This window comes from Lissotriton vulgaris, chromosome 3_1, assembly GCF_964263255.1.
Source record: "Lissotriton vulgaris chromosome 3_1, aLisVul1.2, whole genome shotgun sequence".
In the NCBI taxonomy this organism is placed as follows: domain Eukaryota; kingdom Metazoa; phylum Chordata; class Amphibia; order Caudata; family Salamandridae; genus Lissotriton; species Lissotriton vulgaris.
The window spans coordinates 1511747302-1511760576 of NC_141689.1; the positions used below are offsets into that span (position 1 = coordinate 1511747302).

Consider the following 13275-nt stretch of genomic DNA (forward strand, 5'->3'; position numbering starts at 1 on the left):
TTAAAGAGCTTTCTCAATCATTTATTTTTAAATTGCAAACTTCAGATGGCATTAGAGTTGTGCAGCCCCATCTGTTGTATTGAATACTCTGACCTAGGATGCACTCTACAGCTATGTATCAGCTTACTATGCATCAGTTTTATACATGCAATATTATACATTTAATTATGTTGCACAAAAGTTGTGTGCTATTGTACAGGTTCATCAGTAAAAAAACAGGAAACTTCAAAACAAAAAGTAAGGAAATATCTGTCATTTGTTATATTTCCCTCCTGTAAGAAAAATTAGGGCAGTGGAGTGAAATAACCAAATTGGTGTTAATCAAATTTACATTGAAAAAATATAATAGAACCACCAAGATTGGTAGGCTGTTGTGTTAAGTATATGACTGAGGTCTGTTTTGGGTCGCTATTATGACTCTTAAAAGATAACTCCAATCTTAAACACTACTTCTGATGGATACACCTGCCCAGATTGCTCAACTCAGGAATATCCTCCCAGGCATCAGAGTGATCTGGAAAACAGTCCGCAGCAGATCTTTAGCACCGCCATGTGGCGCCTTGCAGTTTCAGATATAACTCTACTTGCCAGATATGACAACACCAGCATATAATAGTCACTAAACACACAAAAGGTGATGGGAGGAATGCTTGCAATTTGTCTAACCACTGACCGTCTTTCGGGGTAGCATCCCAACCCATCGTTCTTTGTTAAACATGCCACCTCCGTTTGGATCCAACCATATGTAAATTAGTCTTGACCTTACCCCAATAGGAACAGTCCAAGGTCAAGAATGATTTGCCATTCTATTCTGTTGGCGCATTCTTTTATGAACATCCGTAATCCGTCCTAGTGCAATGGCGATTGTGTTTGCCACCTCTTCCGCTATTTCAGCTTTGCATCTACTTTCTCAGATAGTCTTTCCTGCACCAAAGTAGGGAAAGAGAATGGAGAGTAATATGTTTGCTTCAGAAACTCAGAGCGGCTCTGTTGTCTCTGCACTTCGGCCCTCAAAACCTTTGCAGTGCTCACAAACTGCTCACCATTATAACATAGCAAGATGAGTAACATCAACCGGTAATGGCCAAAGGAATAGCAGTATTTTACAAGTCTTAGGAAAGACTGAGTGAGGATTCTATTACATTCTTGCAGACTGTGCCCATGATAGTACCAATTGAGACAGGTTTTCTTACTTACAGGGGGAACATTCCCCCCCCCCCCCCCACATAATTGTATATCCTGCCAGAAGAGAGTATCTTTATTTGTATTTCCCAAGCAGCAGCACATGGGAGATGTTCACGTTAAAAGTGCAGTGGACCCACTCAAGGACAGGTTCAGTATAATTTGGTCTTTCAATAATTCCCAATTCCATAGCAGTGATGTACTCCGTTAGCAGCCAGATCTTCATGTTAATATGGAAATTGGTGAAAAATGAATTCTCTTTCTTAATAACAGAATCGCCAGCTGTGAACTCTACATCAACCCCGACTCGGAAATATGTAGTCAAGCAGGCCATGAGACCTAGGCCCGGGATTCCTGATTGATAGGTCACAGGTGGGTAGGTGCGTAGCTGCCAGGCAAAGACTTTGGCAGGAAACGCTTGATGAATCCCACAGATAGGTGCAGTGACATTACATAGGGTCCAGGAAGATTGCCCCAATCAAGCGCACCTGGCCGGACGGGGTACACACACTCCTAAAACACCAAAAAAGTCAGATGCCACATGAGTTAGGAACACACAGCCAATCAGGACCTAGCACACGCACTAATCACGCGCTCCCCATGCCATACATCTGGACACGTTAACCACTTGCCACATTGTGTCCACACAAGGTAGAGACCCACCTCTGATAACCATTAGACAATTAAAGTATGACTCCAAAGGCCCATTTGCCAGAAACCTTTGACAACCCATCATGTTTTATATAAAAGAAGGTTACCTACAGGTAGTAAACCGAGACAGTCCTCAGACCATGTGCCTGTAACTGTTCTCCCAGCCTTAATGTTTAATTTAACAAACTGTTCCTGTTTGACAAATACCTCCTAGTCTTCTGTTTTTTTAGGGATATTGAACTCAAGTAAAATTCAAGGCAGCATCAAAGATAGCAAGCTAGGCCCTCCAAGGGATCCAGTAACAGGTGGCTTACCTCAGAAAGAGGTCGTACGAGGTGTAATGGATGCAACATTGCATGGCTGCGATGGGGCAGACATAGAAGTGGGACACTGTCGTGGCACACTGACTGAGTCAGTGCATCAGCAGGAACAGTACAAGCAGAGGGTCCAAACCCCCCTGGTTGCAGGTCTGGAAGCAGATGAAGAAGGGTTGTCGTTTCTGGGCTGTACAGTTCTGCATTGCACTGAGGCAAGAATCCACAATGCAAAACCACAATATTTAACAGTGTTATTGGTGAGAAGCAGAACTTTATTTGGGCTGTGCCAGTGGGGTTGAAGGGGAGTCTTCCACTAGTTCACTTTGATTTAGACGTCATCTCTAGGCTGAAGGCAAGCGGCAGGTGTTGATAGGACACTAGGGTAAGATATCTTGGCTCTGAGAACAAAAACTGGAGAGACCATATATAAGCTTTCTCCAGTTTTTTAAGACTGCATCATAGTTCAGTTCTAGATCTTACTCAGCATCAGAGTCCGAATGGTATTGTATTGTGGCATACTTGTATAGCGCAACCTGTCACCACAAGGGCATCCTGGCGCTTAACCCGTACTCAGTTAGAAGCAATAGCTCAGCCTATCCTGGGAAAAAGATGAGTTTTTAGAGCCTTTCTGAAAGGAAGAAAATCTCCAAGGCTTCTCAAGGATAGAGGCAAAGAGTTCCAGAGTTTGGATGCCGCTACTCTAAAGGAGCGGCCCCCCATCCTCACTCTCTGGAATCGCGGGACTACCAGTAGCCTGGATGACGAGGAGCGTAAAGCTCTAGCTGGACAGTACCAGGCAAACATTCGCCGCAAGGGAATGGGGCCCAGATCATGAACAGCCCTAAACACAATACACGCTGCTTTGTATCGCACTCGTAGATGAACTGGCAGCCAATGGAGTTCTCGCAGTGCTGCCGTGGAAGAGCTGTGGTAGGGGCGAGAAAGGGCGAGTTTGGCAGCAATATTTTGCACCCTTTGCAGCTTGCCCAGAAGTGTTACCGGGGCCTCCAGAAGTAGTGCGTTACAATAGTCAAGTCGACTTAGGATGGTACAACGCACTACTTCTGGTCTGGCTTGCGCAGGGAGGAGGGGAAGGACCTTACGCAGCATGCGGATCAGCATCATACATGTTGAAGAAATCTTATTCACATGTAGATCCATGGTGGTGTGAGGATAACTTCATAGTTCACCCCTTCACAATCTTGTAGGGTATTTCTCTGATGGAACATAATTCTAAGAGTAGAGTATTGGGCCATGTCAATTTCTGAACATAGCTTTGCTATCTTATTCTTTCTTGTGTAGCAGTTCTTTGAGTTTTTTAAACAGTCATATTCTATTCCATTATCATACATCTAGTAACAGAAAGAGGTTAAACAGTACGGTTAAGCAGCTAAATCTCTTACACCCATCTTGCAATGGTAAGTAACAATAATAAATGTTACAATTAAAAAGACGTACAGCCACTTGTATACCAGTCAGTATCTACTAAAATATCAGTTCAAGGAACTCTGACATTTCAGTGATCAATGTTCGAAAGTAAACCTGTTGATCTGAATGTTGGGGTTAAAGCAGAAGACCACATCTTAGTAGTATTAAACATTGAGTATTGCGGTCTATTAGTAGATGATGTGGATGGCGCTCTATGATTTTTGACCTTTTAAACAGAGGCATGTTCAGAACTTGATCAAGGAAAGAGAGACAAGACGTCCTGGATCAGGCAACTTAACGACATTGACCATATTGATCCGAAGATAATTTGCTGGCCTGTCAGGCGATATATAACACGCTCATATGATGCCACTTTGAACATATCTTGGAGAAAGTTATTGAATGGTGGGTGGGGGCTGATAATTTCCATTTCCTGAGGAAGCATGTAGTTTTGTCGCTGCCATAGAGGTTTCTATCAAGTATTTTGGGTCACTATTTCAGTCCGGTATGTCTTCGGTGTTATGAAGTTGGACCAATTTTGGGAAAGATAAATGTGTTGCCCCATTAGAGTTTGAAGAGTTTTCAACATCCTGTAGGAGGATGAGAGAATGGGGCAGAACCAAGGTATAGGAATCGTATATCCCTGTGGATTCCCACATCTTCAACAGTGAACAGAGGCTGTCTGTGTGCTTAGTGGAGTTTTTGGGGAGACTAGTCCCAGTCATGCAGTAATTTATAATCGCTGGATTTTAGTCAGGCATTTCATCCCACGACTGTGTGATTCAAGAAGGGAGGACTGTGTCTCTTCTGTGTATTTACAATCAAGGGAGGATTGCCTTTTGATTTCTAGAGGATCTAGGTTGTTTTTAAGTAGATTTCTTCTATCAGTGTGAAGTAGAGTCCCACCTGTATTCACACTAGACCTTAAGGAAGTGATGAATAGGAGAGACCTCCAGAGACATGGTTGGGCAATTAAGTTTTCATCTTAAGCAGTGCATTAGTTGTAGTAATCTCCAGAGTTGAGACCTTTCAAGGTGACATTCCACCTGCAGTGTTTCAAAGGACTTAATATTGCCTCCTTCAAATAGTTGCCCTACAGGATGGTCTAAACCAGGAATGACACTGGAGTGTGTTTCTCTCAATTCAACGCATTTGTGTTCCAAACTGGGGTTAGGCTGTGAAAAAGCCATCCGTAGGTAAGTATTTGTGTGCTGTGATCCACAAGAGCTCTGGGTCTTTGAGCAACTGATTTTGCAAGTCTCATGAGTCATTGAGAGCAGCCTAGGTCTATGATACAGTTGTGATAACTGGTTGACCGGTGATGGAAGAAGGAAGAGTGTAAACATTGAAGGCTTCACTCTTGGGTAAGTTTATTTTATAGTCCTAAAAGGAGCCAAGCTTGGAGACCAAATCAAGAATTTTTGGGATAGAGCACTCCAGGTTGGACAGGAGTAGCAGAATGTCATTTGCATAAGTAATACTTTATATTCAATTGACCTGGAGTGAAAGCCTGATATTCGTTCAGGTTGACAGCTTTTAGTGGCTTCTGATTCCAGGGCTAGCAAGAACAAGATGGGACATGGAAAACAGGCCTGTCTTGTTCGTCTGCGGATTGGTATAGAGGGCAATATGTAGCTATTGCTTTTGATTATTGCTGTAGGTGATTGATATAGCCATTGAAATCTCTTTACACATTTTGTGTTGGATTCCAGTCCTTCTGAGAGTATGAAATAGATAGGGTCATTCTACCCTATGAAGGCGTTTTCCACATCTAGGGATGATGCTAGTTTGCGGTCTGTGATATGTTTCACGTGTCATATATATATATATTTGTTACTGTATGCTTATTGACGTTTAAAACATTCTGTGCAGTGGTAAAGAAGTATCACATTCCAAATAAGAACTTGGTTAAGAGTGAAATCGTTTTTGCTAAAAATAATATTTTCTAACATGTAAATATGAAACATGAGGACAAAAGTTCCATGTTTTTCCCATGTAAGTCATAGGGGATGTGATTAAGAGTTTAATTTAATCAAATATTAAGGAGAGAGAGAGGATTGGGTAGCCAATCGGTATCCCCGAATTTGTTTATATGTAATCCAGAGAGGACTGGCCTATTAATATGTGCTACAGGGCTCTGGACTGTATGTGGAAAGGAACTTATTGCATTTCCTAAGGAAGCCCTCACCCACCAACCTAGTTGGTGGCATGCTTCATCATCGGGCCCACCCATTGACACCGAATGTGTCCCGGGTGTGCTTCAATGCGCAGTGATAGTGAAGTGAAACGTGAAAGCCAGGCCTTTCATTAAATTAGCTTTCCTCAGGACCTTAAATAATGTGAAAGTGGGATCTACATTAAGGGAGTGGTGATCTAAAATGTGTTGCTCCGGAGAGCCGCTGCAGCCAAACAGGTTTCACACGGGTCCTGACCATCAATACTGGTCTGAACCTCTGCCGGAAATCTCTATAGGGGCATTTTCTGCAAATCGCAATCTTATCCTTGGAGAGGGAATCCCCCCTCCCACACATATGGCACCTTAGCTCTTGCAACACATTTTAGATCACACACTCACTGTAAGTGTAGATCCCACTTTCACATTATTTAAGGTCCTGAGGAAAGCCAGTTTAATGAAAGGCCGGGCTGAAACATGTAGACCACTCACCGGATGCAGGAGTTCCTAATCATCCCTCCACCTACATCAATTGCCTTTATTTTACTGCTACCAGAGGCCCAGATATTAAAGACAACCCCTGTGGGTACTGGGACCACTGGATAGCTTTTAACCTTTTCACTTTTCACTTCACTATCACTGCACACTCAGTAACAATACCTGCTCCACTGTAACACAGGTGTTCAAGCACACCCAGGACACATTCGGTGTCACTGGGTGGGCCCGATGATGAAGCATGCCACCAACTAGGTTGGTGGGTGAGGCCTTCATAAGGAAATGCAATAAGTTCCTTTCCACATACATATTAAAAGGCCAGTCCTCTCTTGATTACATATAAGAGTTTGAATTGTCACAGCAGTTAAGATCAAAGCATTAAGGATTCCACATCAGATTTGTCACAGATAACCTGTACAAATATCAAAAGAGCATATCAACATGTAGTAGAGAGAATTATCTGTTTTTTCTTTCCAGTATGGTCTTAACAATATGCAGATTGTCTTATTTCCTACATTGCATCTGGAATTTTAAACACGCTCATACATAATAAGAATAACGTAGAATAAAGAAAACAAAATTAAAGAAATAGAAAAAGTGTCTTGGGTGTTTGCACATGCTAGTGAGTTGAAGAAAAAGGAGGAGGACCGAACAGATGGGGAGGGGTTAGGTGCCGACATCTAATATGGGGAGAAGTGGAGGAGCACTCCATGGGAGGCCCCAGGGCTACAGGTCAGACATCTAGAGCCTCAGCAGAAGGTAGGAGGGAGAGGGCCAATCGGTCCACTGGGTTTTCATATATAAAGGGGGTGGGAGAGACTCCACTGGATCTACCATGCCATCTCTCTGGAGGGTAATACTGTCTTTGCCTGAGTAACGAAAGTGGTTGTTCCCATCATCTCTGGGCAGTCCATCCGATTCTCTCGAGCCCTTCCCAACCTCCCCTTCTGGGCACTCCCAGGACTCTAGTACTTTAGTCCACAAGTCTGCTACCATTGTGTTCAACGTTTCCAAAACCGCAGGGCTGTCACCAGCAACACCCCAGGTTTGGGAATCACCTTCGCTGGACAAAGTAATCGGGCCAGTAATACACTCTGATCATGAGCTAGTCCCACCACATTGGAGATCTCTTCAAGCAGGGGGACAAAGCAACAACAAAGTCCTTCCCCTCTCCTTGGCAGCAAAGCAACTGTAGGTCAGCCCACAAACGCACAGCAGGACAGTCCTTCCCCTTCAGTCTTCCAGCTTTCTCCTTGGCAGAAGTTCCTTCTTGATTCCAGGATGATCTAATTTTCTGTAGTCTGGGTAGCCCTTCTTATACCAGTCTTTCCATTATTCTCTGGGGGCAGAGAGGCCTTGGCTTGTTCAGAACCAGTTCAGGTCAGTTCCCGAGCACTTTGTTTTTCTATCTTCTCCGTTCCTTTCAGAGAGAGGGGCAGGGTCGTCAGCCACCCAGCAGGCAGATGCAGTCATTCAGCCTAGGGCTGACTCATCCAGCCTCCTGGGGGCTCCCCAGCCTTTGTCACTCACAAACCAGACAGTCAATTCTCAAACAGGCCAAGGCACACAGAAAGGTCAGACAAGAGAACAGCCACTTTCTAAAAGTGCTGTTCTCAAACACAGGATTTAAAAACCAGCTTTCCTAAAATATGTGTTATTAAATTCTGAGTTCTATCTGAAAAATTCTTATTTTGATGCATGTCATGTATACTAAGATACATATATGTGATAATCAGACCTTTTGATAAACCGTATTTTGTAGTACAGATACTCATGATTTAGCGCTCCTAGCTTTCTTTAGTTTAAATTGTTGTATGCTTAGAGGTAGTACAATGCCTCTTTAGTTGGTAGAGCGCAGGTAGGCTTTCTCACTACTATTATAATTGCTCCAGAAGGTGCACCAATTTGTTTACCCCATCGTCTAACTAGTGTAGTGACCATTTTAGGTCTCCTCATGTGGGTGGCACAATCAGTGCTGCAGGCCCACTAGTAGCATTTGAACCACCTGCCCTGGCACACTCAGTGCACTTTACTAGTGACTTCCTGGTAATACAAATATGCCAATCATGGATAACCAATCACAATAACAATTTCTACAGTGAGCATATGCACTTTAGCACTGATCAGCAGTGGTAAAGTGCCCAGAGTCCTGTTGCCAACAATCACAGGTCAGGAAAAATAAAGAAGGAAGAAGCTAAAAGTTTGGGGATAACCCTGCAAAAAGGGCCATTTCCAACAATGACCATTTTAAGTAAAGAGGATCACACACTCCTAGTCTCTCAAAATGAATCCAATAACCTACTCTGTTTGTAGTGAGAAGTAGGGTTTCACTCTCTAACCCAAGAGCGTGAGAAACAAATGATTCGGAAGTGTTCCCCAAATGGGTTCGTCCCCTCCTTGCACTGCTTAAAGATCCTGACTAGTAGGGATTCTGTAAAGTTCATAAATCTTGCTCACAATTCAAAAATCGAGTTTCAATAAAGAATTTATTCATTGAATTTCCATTTGGTTGTTATAGGTAATTTTCATTCATGCCAATAATGAATGGTAAATACAGTTATCAAAGAGCTTGTCTATGAACAACTGTAAACCATCCCATTCCTCTGACTTAGACAGAAGCAAGGCAAGTGTACTTGATGCTGGCAGCCACTGAGCACTTGCACAAACAGGCCCGCACCTCAAGATACTCCAGGAAGGAAGCCGCTGGTGCGGGCAAGTCCGGATGAGAAGGGGCTTGTGGGTGAGGCCTGGTGGTTCATATTCTGACTTGGTATTAATATTCCTCCTAGCCCGCAAGTCCCCCATGCTCCAGTGAGCAGGTGTGGGGCTGCCCAGCAGCTCCGCAATCGTCTGAATTGTCTAGGCTATGCAGTTGCGGCTGGCATGATTCTCGGGTGGGGGTTTTGCCCCGGGGGAGGGGGGGGCGTGGTTTAAATAATATTTTCATTAAAAACGTACCTGTACCTTCCCGGGTCCCGCGGCTCCTGGACGGTTCCCCTTTTCCTGCTCTCCTGCTGAACAGGAAGCAGGCAGCCTCCCTCCCCTCAGCCAATCACAACGCTGCAATGGCAGCGTTGTGATTGGTGAGGACTGCGCCCAGCCGAGCACCTATTGGGAGACCATTTTCTCCATGTAGGCTGCATGCAGCCTACATCGAGAAAAAGGAGAGCGCGCATGACTGGTTTGGTCGGCCCCAGAGGGCTGACCAAACTGTCGGGCCCGCAAAATTGGGCAAGCCCCTCCTCCCCAACCTGCTAAGCCCCAACCAGGCATACCCTTCTGCTTTCTTGCAGTGCGAGAAGCAGAAACACAAAATGGTAGTTTATATCATTGTATGTTTCTGCTTCTCGCACTGCGAGAAAGCAGTGGGGCAACGCTCCTCTGCCCTAATGGAGGAACTGACCCTGGGGTTATGTGGAGGGAAGGGGGAAGTCTATATCGCCAATATTTTTCATGTCTATGGGCTGATCCGGTGCAGCCAAACTCCCGCAGTAAGGGTCCAGGAAGGAGGCAGCTGTACGTGCCGCTGGCCCCTGTCCGGTCACACCACCCCCAGGGCCAGACAGACAGAGGAGAGGCCTGTGGGCCCAGGGAGGTAAAGAATGCGAGGTACCGTACTTCGCCAGCAAGAATGCAGCTGCCCGTGGCCCCCACAGGGGGCCACCTAAAATAGCAGCCCTTTACTGCCATTTGGGCACTAACGCCACCCCTACTGATCTAAAGGTTGGACCCAGGGACGGAATCCTTTGCCTTAGCAAGCTAGGTGCGTCACTTCTGGTGCACAGAGGTCGGGGAGGGTACTTATATCTCCCCCCCATCTCTCTGGCATTCTCTTTGCGCCAGACACGCCGTCTGGACATGATGTCCAGTCATACCAGGGTTGTCGTGCCGTCTTGGTTCGTCAGGGTTATTAAGGTGAGTCATGGTTGAGGGTGTTGTCCCTGCCTCTTGCTCGATGTATCTTTAGCTGTTGAGGTTTTAGGCTGCACCGGGTATTGGCCGTGGTGGCGGGGCGCGAGAGACCCTGGTGGTGACCCCGATGTTCTGGGGGATTTGCGAGTAGTTGTGCATGCCCCACTTTATTCACAGACGAGAACCTGATGCAGCAGCACTTTGTGGTGCTCTGCTCTGTCGTCTCGAGTACCAGTGGGTTGTGTGTACTGCAACCATTCCCATGTGTGTCCACTGCATTTTTTTGCCTCTCAGGATGTAATCTCTCTCATCCTGATGTCCGGGCCCGGGAGCTTGTGGTGAGTTGTTGTGCCCGCCCCCCCTTCCCCGTCACCTACCAGTCATGGCTTGGGGGGGCTTTCTTGTAGGGGGGAGGGCGAGGTTCCCTTCGTGTGGACTCCCTCCGCCCGGCGGGGCATGTGTTGCGGTCGGGGGGGGGACGCAAATGGTCACCAGTTGCTGCAAGAGTCTGGGTCCTTTGGGAAGTTTGAGTTGTCTCCGACGCTCCCTTGGGACGGATGCCCCTGCCCATATGTGTGTATATCAGAGCCCACCGTTGCCCTCCCCTCCGCTTTTTTCCGGTGGGGAGTTTTGCAGGAGTGCAAGGTAGGAAGCAGGCCCCCCCTTCAACCCAGTGAATTGTTATTGTACCAGGCGCTCACTCTCCAACCCACAAGGTACCTGGGGAGGGGAGTAAGGAGAAGTAGATTACCAAAGCACTACGATAACATTAGGCTGCTGCCTTGGCTAACCAAGTGGGCTGCTGCGGCCAAGTGCCGGCAGCCTCTCCTGCCAGAACATGCTTGGGAGGCAGGGTTTTTGGGCTTACATTGTAAGGCTTAGCACAGGAACCGGTTACAATTATCAGGGGGTTGCAGCTGCGACTCTCTTGCTGGTAATGCATTGTACCCTTTGTATGGTGCTTCATATCTCAGTGAGGGGTGCTGAAGTGCATTTCGGGTGGGTAATGCCCCACATCTTTGGTAATGCACAGTTGGTAGAGTGTTGAATTGGTTGGCTACCTTTAAGAAGCTGCCAAGAGAAGAAAGATTACGTCCTTGAAATGCATGGAGTTGGGCACTCTGCACCCCTAGATGTTAAAATTATGAATTATTCATCTAGAAAGGAAATGCGCACTTAATGGATGCTCTCTAGGCTTAATGAGATGCAGGCAGTGCGACCCCATGTTGGCACCTTACACATCTGGATTGGGCGCAGTTTAGAGTTCAGGAGACCACAGCTCCCTCATATACAATCCGCCTGATTTCCCCTGCTCAGCATGATGGTGGGGCGACTATGGAGGGAGCCAGAGGAAAGGTATTAGGGGAAGGTATTTCTTCACCTCATGGACAGGCCCAGTGAACGATTTGACCCTGTGGTGCATTGCCAAGGAGCACAGGCATCCCAGGGGAGCCCAAGTGACTATTGGCTTTTTGGAGAAATCACACATTCTTCATGCCCGTAGTGGACCATTAATTCGCCTGGTGTGGTCCTGAGGCCATTTTATGGGTGCATTGATCGCCTCAAATGGTGATAGAACTTTTTCCCCTGCAATTTTGTGTATTATGCAGCCAAGGTGGGTCCCTGGGACCAGTGCATCTGCAGCCCCGACTTGTGGTGTTGCCGGGTCTTATTAGGGCAGGTCGATTGATTGTATTTTGTGCCGCAGCCGGTGGACTGGAGCCGGTTTTGGGGCCTCAGTTGCAATGTCTTGTTCCATTGGCAATGGAGGCTGAGTGGACTTGGTTTGTCCTTATTTGGTGGTTTTGGGCTCCAACCAGGGCTTTAAGTGGGATAAAAAAAACTGGAGGGTCTCTCAAAGGGGCGTGGTCAATATAATTAAGGGCATGGCTTAAAAACACTTAAACTAAAAATCTGTGCTTAGCATAGTGTGCCACCGACTTGTATTTTGCTGTTTGTCATTGCATCTAGATACATGATACAACAAGTAATATCATACCTACAACAAGTCAGGACTATTGGCTTTGTCAATGGTTGTTGGTTGCATAAGAACATAAGTAGCAACTATGGCCTGCGGGTTGTGCAGCGATCTGTGGCGCCACAGCACTGAGCCTGTGGGGGTGCGCTGGGTTGGAGAACCTCCCGAAGGTCCTTGTAATCGAGCAGCGTCCCGTCTGCTCACGCAGTACAGCACACGGTTCAATCCTCAATTGTGTCGTTGCTGAGGCCTGACATCTTGGGATATTTAATTTTTTTTGTGGTCCAGTTCAATCTGTGCCCATAGTACCAGTTTCATCAGTTTAGCCAGTTTAGAGTGGACTCGCAAATTGTTATAATCCAGTACAGCTTGGTTGATTTCAATCCATAACTATGGCCTCTGCAGCTTGCTCTGCAGGTCTCCAAACGGTGTCTCTTCTGGGATATGAAAAACAAGCGAGGCCGATGTACATTATCTTTCTGTCAGACACTTTGCGCTCTACTCTCCCTGCACCGCTAACTGTGTATGGGTAAAACTCCATGGCTGCTTCAGTCTCTCATTGACAAATCAAATCTATAAATTGCTGTCGCTGCAGCTGATCGTGCCAGTACCCGTTTGTGTCTAGCAGCTCCAAGGCTATGTATTGGTACAATAGTTTCGTGGATCTGGCCTTTCAGGATAATCTCTTGTGTTTCATGACGGTGAATGCCATGCTCCATGTTTTTGACCATTGACTCTTAGATGCGGAGGTCAGCTGCACCTACCGGGAGGTGCTCCTGCTGGACTGTGCCCAAGCGAGGTGCAGTCAGTTAGGACATGCATGCATTTATCGCCATGTGCAGCAAGCGCATGGTAGTTGTTTTTCCAGACAAGTGCGCCAGCGCCATAGGGGGACGCCGTGCCTGCTGCGGCATCAGTGAAAACCTCGCAGAGGGTGTTCCGCAAGAGGATGAAGCAGGCTACATTTAAAGGAATTTTGAGGTTAAAAAATTCCAATGTTCTCATGCGCTAATGCTTAAGGATCATGCTTTATTACCCCTGCTTTCTTGCTGTGCATCGAGGTGCCAGGCCGCTGGGCGTGGTTTCACAGGTGGTGAGGCCGCAGTGCGCTGATTAGGGCACCACCGAGAGATCCTCTC

The 13275-nt window shown here is 46.3% G+C and overlaps 1 pseudogene; it reads right to left on the reverse strand.

Moving 5' to 3' along the window:
* Positions 1-12357: 12357 nt before the first annotated feature.
* On the reverse strand, positions 12358-12855 carry LOC147728092 (glucose-induced degradation protein 8 homolog pseudogene; annotated as a pseudogene).
* Positions 12856-13275: the final 420 nt, after the last annotated feature.